The sequence below is a fragment of the Schistocerca gregaria genome, chromosome 5 (assembly GCF_023897955.1).
Source record: "Schistocerca gregaria isolate iqSchGreg1 chromosome 5, iqSchGreg1.2, whole genome shotgun sequence".
Taxonomy (NCBI): domain Eukaryota; kingdom Metazoa; phylum Arthropoda; class Insecta; order Orthoptera; family Acrididae; genus Schistocerca; species Schistocerca gregaria.
The window spans coordinates 194581894-194592807 of record NC_064924.1 but is presented as its reverse complement, the minus strand read 5'-3'; positions in this window follow the sequence as shown (position 1 = coordinate 194592807).

Here is a 10914-nt window from a genome sequence, read left to right as displayed (position 1 = left end):
TTCTCCTGTATATTATTCTTGTCAGCGACTTGGATACACGAGCTATTAAGCTGATTGTGCTATAATTCTCACACTTGTCAGCTCTTGCAGTCTTCAGAATTGTGTGTATCATATATTTCCGAACATCAGGTGGTATGTCGTCAGTCTCATACAGTCGAATACAGTCGTTTCGTTGCCACTTCCCCCAATGATCTTAGAAATTCTGATGGAATGTTATCTATCCCTTCTTAAGTTCTCCAAATCTCTCTTAAATTCTGATTTTAATACTGGATCCCTTGCCTCTTCTAAATCGACTCTTGTTTCTTTTTCTATCACATCAGACAAATCTTCCCTCTCATAGAGGCCCTCAATGTAGTCTTTCCGCTTATCCGCCCCCTCCTCTGCATTTAAAAGTGGAATTCTTAATGCTACAGTCATTGCTTTTAACTTCAGCTAAGGTTGACTTTCCTGTATGCTGAGTCAGTCCTTCCGAAAATCACTTCTTTTTCGATATCTTCTCATTTTTCATGGAGCCAATTCTTCTTAGCTTCCCTGAACTTCCTATTTATTTCATCCGTCAGCAACTTGTAGATCTGTATTCCTGATTTTTTCTGAACATTTTCCTGCTTTCTCCTTTCATCGATCAGCTGAAGTATTGCTTCTGTTACCCATCGTTTCCTCGCGGTTGCCTTCTTTGTACCAACGCGCTAATTTCCAACTTCTGTATTAGCCTTTTTTCGAGACATCCATTCCTCTTCAAATGTACTGCCTACTGAGCTTTTGGTTAATGCTGTATCTATAGTCTTAGAGAGAGCTTCAAGCGTAGCTGTTCTTGCCTTAGCACGTCCATATCTCTCTTCATCGCTTAGAGATTCTTCCACACTAATCTGAAAGTTCATCTCTACTACGTTTTGATCTGCGTCTGTATCTGTTCCTGGGCATGCCTTTTAATCCAGTATCTCATTTCGGAATCACTGTCTCGCCTAGATGTAATTTAACTGAAAATTTTCCGTATCACCCGACCTTCTCCTAGTATATCTCTTCCTCTTGTGATTATTGAACAGAGTTTCCGCTATTACTAGGTGAAATTTATTACAGAACTCAATTAACGTCTCTCCTCTCTCGTTCTTTGTTATTATCCTATATTCTCCTGTAACATTTTCATATATTCCTTTCCCTACAACTGCATTCCAGTCCCCCATGACTTTTAGATTTTCATCCCTCATTATGTATTGTATTACCCTTTCAGTATCCTAGTTACTTTCTCTATCTCTTGATCTTGAGCATGTGCAGTGTGATTATAATTAAAATTAAACTTTCAAACCACTGTAGAAATAACATCACTGGACAGAATTATATCCAACTGTAACGGAATATTATCGGAGTAGGGGGAAAACGTGTGGCAGAAGAAAAATAAATAGTTACAAAATGTAGCAATAGACGGAACTTTAAGCATCATAATATAATAGTGGTCGACTGCAAATAACGAATGAATCATACAACAATGCCTAAAGCGTACGTCTGACGTTAAACAAACTGTACTACTCAGTATGCATGAGTGTAAGGGTATGGTACTGTTAGTTACGTAAGCTCATCCACCACGGCAAGGTCATATCACATCAGACGGGAAAAATCGGTCTTTAATTGTCCTGAGGCCAAAAAGCGCATAAAAAGCATCGCTCACAGCTGTTTTTAATTTTCTTGAGGCCAAAACCCTCATAAGAACTACGAATAAAAATCGAATCGGGTTATTAATTTCCGTGTGACTAGCGCAAAACATGTTCAATATGATGTTCACCGCTTTCTGCAATAAGTTGAAATCGAGAAACAGTATGTTCCACAAGTGTTCGGAGTGTTTCTGGGGTCACGTTCAGAATGTGATGCGCAATGTTTATCTCCACTGCAGCTATGTTTGCAATCAGAACACTGAGCATCACATTTTACAGATAGCCCCGCAGCCAGAAGTCATACGGTATAAGATCAGGTGATCGGGACGGCCAGGCTGTAGGGAAGTGGTGGGTGATAATTCCTGCATTTCCTAAATGCCGCTTCTGCAGCTGGTTAACTGGATTTTCAATGTGCGAAGGTGCGCCATCTTGCATAAAAATGACCCCATCCACACATCCACGCTGTTGGAGTGCTGGAATGACGTGGTTGCGCATAGCGCTCTCATAGCAACTATTAGTGATGTTACAGGTAACAGGACCGGAAGCACCTGTCTCTTAGAAAAACTCACTGAACAACAAATCCGAAGAGAAAGTTTGTAAATTGCATGATTTTGAGTTAGTAATGTTTATTTCAATATGAAATGATACAAAATCATCATCTTCATAAATAATTAGCTCTAGTTTTTTTTTTTTTAAAGTTTATCTACATTATTGAATATATAACTCAGTAACTAAATATGCATTCTTGTTCCAAGATTCAGCTTAACAAATTTTAAGTAATAGTTACTTGAATTACGATATTTGTTGTGCATTGATAAATTTCAGTGCCGTTCTGGAAGAACAAAAGTAAAATATTAAGAAGAAATGAAGATAATATTACATGAATGAAAATACTTTTAAAGTCTACTTTATACCAGAACCATGTAAAGTACAAAAGAAAATATATAAATTAACTGGTGACACATGTATGTAAAGGATTAAAAATGTTAAATGTCCATATGCACAGATATATAATTACATATTTTGTTGAGAGATAAATTCAGAAGTTTCGCTTGGCTTGACGTTTATACACATAACCGGGAACATTTCTTATGACAGTCCAGCACTAATCTGCTAAAATAGTAGAGCTCCACTTTCTAGCATACGTCTTCTCAAATGTTGCAATATCTTGATAATTGCTCGCAATGTCAATTATTTACTGCAGCACAATCTTTGGGGAAAAAGTCAAGACGACTATGTAAGAAATGCTTTTTCAATTACATGTTGCAACCAATTCTTTGATAAGATGACAACATGTTATCTACAGTCTCCTTGTAATTTATTGCCTACTGGTTCCCTAAGAACTGTAAACAGAATCTCTTAAAACAGCTGGTAGTTAATATGGAAACAAATTTGCGAAAATTATTATCTGCATTTAATTGTCACTGGCGTTGAAGAGGAGGTAGACAAAAATATTACTAAAATTGGTAACAAAATGTTTATATCGAAAATATTGCTCACAAGTGAGACTAGGGACTATAATATAATCCTTTGTTACTAGCTATTATGACTTGGGGTATTTCACTGAGAAGGTGAGGGAACTAATATTTGTCCCAAACGACATCCTGGTCAGTTTTGATACTGTTTCTTTGAGTACCATTGTGTCACTCAATGAATCTCTGGATCATACCGGTTTCATTTTTCTCAGTACATCACCAGTCTCTTTCTTTTATATCTTCGCAAGAGGTACTTTGTCTACAATAGCGATTTCTACGAATAAGTGGATGGCACTGCCATAGGGAGTCCACTTAGTCCAGTGGTTACCAGTCTCGTAATGGAAAATTTCGAAATACAACATACTTTGTAAATAAGATTTACTATTTTCGCAACGAGACCTCTGAAACCTGTAATTTTTATTTTCCTCTAGTATATCTTAGAACTTAAGCGTTGTTAAAAAATTGCAGACCAAAGCGTTTGCTAAGAGAAGAGTTATGATTACAAAGCGACAGTCTGCAGTACTAGCAAAACCTGTAACAAGTGAAGCGAGCTGGCAGTGAGCGAGTGGAGCAATAGAAACCAAGGGATGACGAAACTTACGAGTGCGTGAAGGTTTGCGTTGTCTGCCCGTATCTCTGGTTATGAAACGCGATGCTGTTCAGAAGCTCGCTTCAATTCGCCCGCCAAACTTCGTAATACGGGATGTCATATCTCATTTCCCTCCACTTTAAAACAGAGTACAGTGGCGCCATGGAGTGCCTCTATGATATTACCGGATGAAAATGCGTTTTTTTAAATCGAATTCTTTCGTAACGGCATTACACTGACGCAATCTGAAGCATGTACGGCATAAGCAGACAGCAGGAGAACAGTTTCTCCGGGTTGCCTCGAGGTGTTAAGAATTTAGAGTAGTGAACAAGGAAGTACACACGGGAAACGGATAAACTGATGGAAATAATATTAGAATATTATGAATGGATATTACAATAATTTAAAAGCGAATAATTACATGAAACCTGCCGCTTTTTCAGTAGCCTTTTTTAGGATTACAGGTTCAGCATATACCCTAGGTGCTAGAGAACTGTCACACAAGAATAAAACTTTAAATGGGACAAAAAAGCAGAGTATATGTGACATTAAAGCAAGCGTTTCGATCGGAGTAGGGGACTCACAGAATGAAATCACTTTAGCACCATACAAATAAAGGACATTCGAAAGTTTCAGAGAAGATTGTACATTAATAAAGAAATAATTTAAAGAGAACATTGTAAAACCCTACACCTTCTTAGAATATTGTTAGAGTTTTCAGTAAGTAAGGCAATTTTCTTTGTCGGCCAATTTCGCTTAAAGACAGCCGGCCGCGGTGGTCTGGCGGATCTAGGCGCGCAGTCCGGAACCGTGCGACTGCTACGGCCGCAGGTTCGAATCCTGCCTCGGGCATGGATGTGTGTGATGTCCTTAGGTTAGTTAGGTTTAAGTAGCTCTAAGTTCTAGGGGACTGATGACCACAGCTGTTAAGTCCCGTAGTACTCAGAGCCATTTGAACCATTTGAGAGCTTAAAGAAATACGGAATTTGTTGGGGCACATCCTCAAATAGTCCTATATTTCCTATAGTTTCAAAATGATGACTTAACGCATGTGCGTTCCGAACAGAGAGCTTGCATTGAGCTTTTTTGGTGGAAAACTAGAGCATCTCCGATATTGATAATATCTACAGAGATATGGTAGTGAACACAAGCGCTGAGAGTCACAGGGAGATGCGTCTGTCACCTCACAACAAGATAGCGCAAAATCCTTTCTCACCCATCCCAGAGTCTCCATCTCGCACCTTCAGGTTACCATGTATTTGGCTGAACGAATGATACACTTCGCGGGAAGCAGTACGTCGATGACAAGGAAGTTACTGATGCAGCAAGACGTTGCATTCGATGTCGACCAGTAGAATGGTACGATGCGGGCATAAAGGCTCTCCCGGTACTGTGGTGTAAGGCCTTCGCATTGAACGGAGATTGTGTTGGAAACTAGGGTTTTGTAGATAATGTGCTCGGATCCTTAATAAAACCTATCTGCTTTCAGAAAAAAAATTCTATTTGATTATTTATCGCACCGTCGTCCTAAATGTTATAGTACATAAACCAAAAAAGGGCAAAAGATAAGAAACAAAATGAAAACAGAAAGCACTACTACGGTAATTCATTTGAGGTTGGAAAAGTATGGTCATTTTAACATCATAATGTAAGAAGATCGTGTTATGCCTAAAGTAACAAGAGAAACTTCTACCATCAAGTGTCGGAATAGGACCGGCAGGACTGCGGCCATTCGAACCTCAGGTTTATCGTCCCGCATATTGCTGCTCGTGACGATCACAATCTCGTGGCACTAATGCCACCAACTAATGTATGTGATGAGGAGTTCAGTATCTCAACGGCCCTATGCGACTAGCCCCAGAGTGGAACGACACACAAATTTAATACTGTATCTACTTCTACATCTACACTCCTGGAAATAGAAAAAAAAAAGAACACATTGACACCGGTGTGTCAGACCCACCATACTTGCTCCGGACACTGCGAGAGGGCTGTACAAGCAATGATCACACGCACGGCACAGCGGACACACCAGGACCCGCGGTGTTGGCCGTCGAATGGCGCTAGCTGCGCAGCATTTGTGCACCACCGCCGTCAGTGTCAGCCAGTTTGCCGTGGCATACGGAGCTCCATCGCAGTCTTTAACACTGGTAGCATGCCGCGACAGCGTGGACTTGAACCGTATGTGCAGTTGACGGACTTTGAGCGAGGGCGTATAGTGGGCATGCGGGAGACCGGGTGGACGTACCGCCGAATTGATCAACACGTGGGGCGTGAGGTCTCCACAGTACATCGATGTTGTCGCCAGTAGTCGGCGGAAGGTGCACGTGCCCGTCGACCTGGGACCGGACCGCAGCGACGCATGGATGCACGCCAAGACCGTAGTATCCTACGCAGTGCCGTAGAGGAGCGCACCGCCACTTCCCAGCAAATTAGGGACACTGTTGCTCCTGGGGTATCGGCGAGGACCATTCGCAACCGTCTCCATGAAACTGAGCTACGGTCCCGCACACCGTTAGGCCGTCTTCCGCTCACGCCCCAACATCGTACAGCCCGCCTCCAGTGGTGTCGCGACAGGCGTGAATGGAGGGACGAATGGAGACGTGTCGTCTTCAGCGATGAGAGTCGCTTCAGCCTTGCTGCCAATGATGGTCGTATGCGTGTTTGGCGCCGTGCAGGTGAGCGCCACAATCAGGACTGCATACGACTCAGGCACACAGAGCCAACACCCGGCATCATGGTGTGGGGAGCGATCTCCTACACTGGCCGTACACCTCTGGTGATCGTCGAGGGGACACTGAATAGTGCATGGTACATCCAAACCGTCATCGAACCCATCGTTCTACCATTCCTAGACCGGCAAGGGAACTTGCTGTTCCAACAGGACAATGCACGTCCGCATGTATCCCGTGCCACCCAACGTGCTCTAGAAGGTGTAAGTCAACTACCGTCGCCAGCAAGATCTCCGGATCTGTCCCCCATTGAGCATGTTTGGGACTGGATGAAGCGTCGTCTCACGCGGTCTGCACGTCCAGCACGAACGCTGGTCCAACTGAGGCGCCAGGTGGAAATGGCAAGGCAAGCCGTTCCACAGGACTACATCCAGCATATCTACGATCGTCTCCATGTGAGAATAGCAGCCTGCATTGCTGCAAAAGGTGGATATACACTGTACTAGTGCCGACATTGTGCATGCTCTGTTGCCTGTGTCTGTGTGCCTGTGGTTCTGTCAGTGTGATCATGTGATATATCTGACCCCAGGAATGTGTCAATAAAGTTTCCCCTTCCTGGGACAATGAATTCACGGTGTTCTTATTTCAATTTCCAGGATTGTATATTCTCCAAACCACCGTGAGGTGTCTGACAGAGGGTGCGTTCCACTGTGCCAGTTATTACGGTTTCTTCCTGTTCCATTCACGTACGGAGCGTAGGAAAAATGAGTGTTTGAATGCCTCTGTACTAGCAGTAATTATTCGAATCTTATCCTCACGATCCCTATGTGAGCGATTGTATAATATTCCTAGAGTAATCATTTAAAGCCGATTCTTGAAACTTTGTTAATAGACTTTCTTGGTAGGATTTTCGTCTACCTTCAGTAGTATTCTAGTTCAGTTCCTCCTGTCGCACTCTCCCACGGACTAAACAATTAGGCGCGTGAAGTGGCCGCGCGGCTTGAGGCGTCATGTCACGGACTGCGCAGCCCCTCCTGCCAGAGGTTCGAATCTTCGCTAGGGCATGGGTGTATGTGTCGTTCTCAGCATAAGTTAAAGTTAGTTGGTAGTGTGTAAGACTTGGGACCGATGACCTCAGCACTTTGGTCCCTTAGGAATTCACACAGATTTGAACATTTGAACATTAAGCAATTCTGTGACCATTCGTGCTGCCCTTCTCTGTATACGTTCAATAGCTGATATTGGCTGCAAGGTCATTAACATACAACATGAACAGCAAGGGTCCCAACGGGCTTCCCTGAAGTATACCCGTTATTTCTACATGTAACGATGGCATTCTGTGTCCTCCATACCAAAAAGTACTCTATCCAGTCAGAAATTTCACTTGATATCCAATGCTATCGTATTTTTGACAATAAGTGTAGCTGTGGTACTGAATCAAATGCATTCTGAAATCAAGAAGTACAGTGTTTACCTGACTGGCTTGATCCAAAGCTATCAGTATGTCATGTGAGAAAAGTACGAGCTGGGTTTCATATGATCGATATTTACGAAATCCATGCTGGTCGGCACTGAGGCCATTCTGTTGAAGATACCTCATTATGTTTGAGCTCAGAATACGTTCTAAGATTCTACAACAGATCGATATCAAGGATATTGGACGCTATCTTTGTGAATCACTTCATTTACTCTTCTTGTAGACAGTTATGAACTGTGCCTTTTTCCAAGAACTGGGCCGGTTTCTCGTTCGAGGGATCTATCATATATTATAATTAGAAGAATGGCAATCTCAGCCGCAGATTCAATATAGAATCTGACCGGGGTCCATCTGGCTCTGGACCTTTTACAGTTTCAGTGATTTCAGATGTTTCTCAGCATCACTGATACTAATATTTCAGTTATTCTTTTAGTGGACTGAGGATTAAATTAGGGCAGTTCTGAGTTAAGCATTTCAGCGTTTCCTTTGCTACCCTCAATTACAGTCCCTTTGTCATTCACTAGGGACTGGCCGCCTACTTTTGTGCCTTTAGATACCACCAGCATTTTTTGTTTCTTTTTGTTTTGTTTTGTGAAAGATCGCGTGACAATATTACGCTGCGGTAGTCACTGAAGGCATCACTCATTTCTCTCTTGACAGTCAAACGCGTTCAGCATGTCTCTATTTATAGCCCTACTCCTTGTCCTACACCTATTAGGCAGTAATTCATTTTTCCTTAGAAGTTTCTTTACAGTGACTGTAGAACTGTTCTACTGGACACATATCTATCCAGTGCATGGTCAACTATTGTTTTAAACTGGAGCCACAGTTCCTCTACATGCTCCTGTCCTGTGCTGAAAGTTTCAACTACCTCATTGGTATGTGATATTACTGGTTTTTTATCTTTTTTATTGAACATACCTATATTTTTGTTTTAGTTGTCCTTTGTACTCTGGTAATCATTGTTGCCACAGACGCGTCAGGACCACTGATAACAGTTTCGATGTGGACATCAAATAAAATTTTGTTATCTGTTATCATTCCTGATGTCAACGTTATAATGGCCATTAAGTATTAAGCGTTCTCTAATGTTGTGACAAGATTCTGATTAACAGTACATACATAATAGATCTCCCCCCATGAACCATGGACCTTGCCGTTGGTGGGGATGCTTGCGTGCCTCAGCGATACAGATGGCCGTACCGTAGATGCTGCCACGTCGGAGGGGTATCTGTTGAGAGGCCAGACAAACGTGTGGTTCCTGAAGAGGGGCAGCACCATTTTCAGTAGTTGCAGGGGCAACAGTTTGGATGATTGACTGATCTGGCCTTGGAACACTAACCAAATCGGTCTTGTGTGCTGGTACTGCGAACGGATGAAAGCAAGGGGAAACTACAGCCGTAATTTTTACCGAGGACATGCAGCTTTATTGTATGGTTAATGATAGTGGCGTCCTCTTGGGAAAAATATTCCGGAGGTAAAATAGTCCACCATTCGGAACTCCGGGCGGGAATTACCAAGAAGGAAGTTGTTATCAGAAGAAAGATAACTGGCGTTCTACTTGTCCGAGCGTAGAATGTCAGATTCCTTAATCATTCAGGTAGGTTAGAATATTTAAAAACGGAAATGGATTGGTTAAAGTTAGATATAGTCGGAATTAGTGAAGTTCGGTGGCACGAGGAACAAGACCTTTGGTCAGGTCAATACAGGGTTATAAATACAAAGTTAAATAGGGGTAATGGAGGAGTAGTTTTAATAATAAATAAATATACAGGAGTGCGGGTAAGCTACTACTAACAGCATAGTGAACGCATTATTGTGGCCAAGATAGACACGAAGCACACGCCTACTACAGTAGTACAAGTTTATATGCCAACTAGCACTGCAGATGATGAAGAAATTGATGAAATCTATGATGAGATAAAAGAAATTATTCAGGTAGTGATGGGAGACGAAAATTTACTTGTCTTGGGTGACTCGAATTCGAGAGTAGGAAAAGGGAGAGAGGGAAACATAGTATGCCAATATGGATTGGGGGTAAGGAATGAGAGAGGAAGTCGTCTGGTAGAATTTTGCACAGAGCACAACATAATCATTGCTAACACTTGGTTCAACGGTCATAAAGAAGGCTGTATACATGGAAGACTTCTGGAGACACTAGAAGGTATTTGATAGATTATATAATGGTAAGACAGAGATTTAGGAACCAGGTTTTAAATTGTAAATTGTGACCACAATCTATTTTTATGAACTGTAGATTAAAACTGAAGAAACTTCAAAAAGGTGGGAATTGAAGGAGATGGATCCTGGATGAACTGACTAAACCAGAGGTTGTAGAGAGTTTCAGGGAGAGCATAAGGGAACAATTGTCAGGGGTGGGGGAAAGAAATACAGTAGAAGAAGAATGGGTAGCTCTGAGGGATGAAGTAGTGAAGGCAGCAGACGATGAATTAGGTAAAAAGACGAGGGCTAGTAGATATCCTTCGGTAAAAGAAGAAATATTGAATTTAATTGACGAAAGGAGAAAATATAAAAATGTAGTAAATAAAGCAGGCGAAAGGGAATACAAACGTCTCAAAAATGAGATGGACAGGAAGTGCAAAATGGGTAAACAGGGATGGCTGGAGGACAAATGTAAGGATGTAGAGGCTTATCTCACTAGGGGCAAGATAGATACTGCCTACAGGAAAATTAAAGAGACCTTAGGGGAAATGAGAATCTCTTGTATGAATATCAAGTTCTGACACGGAAACCCAGTTCTAAGCAAAGAACGGAAAGTGGAGAGGTGGAAGAAATATATAGATGATTTATACGAGTGCGATGTACTTGAGGACAATATTATGGAAATGGAAGAGAATGTAGATGAAGATGAAATGGGAGATCCGATGCTGCGTGAAGAATTTGACAGACCACTGAAAGACCTGGATCGAAACAAGGCCCCAAGAGTAGACAACATTCCATTAGCACTACTGACGGCCTTGGGAGAGCCAGTCATGACAAAACTCTACTGTCTAGTGAGAAAGATGTATGAGACAGGCGAAATACCCTCAGACTT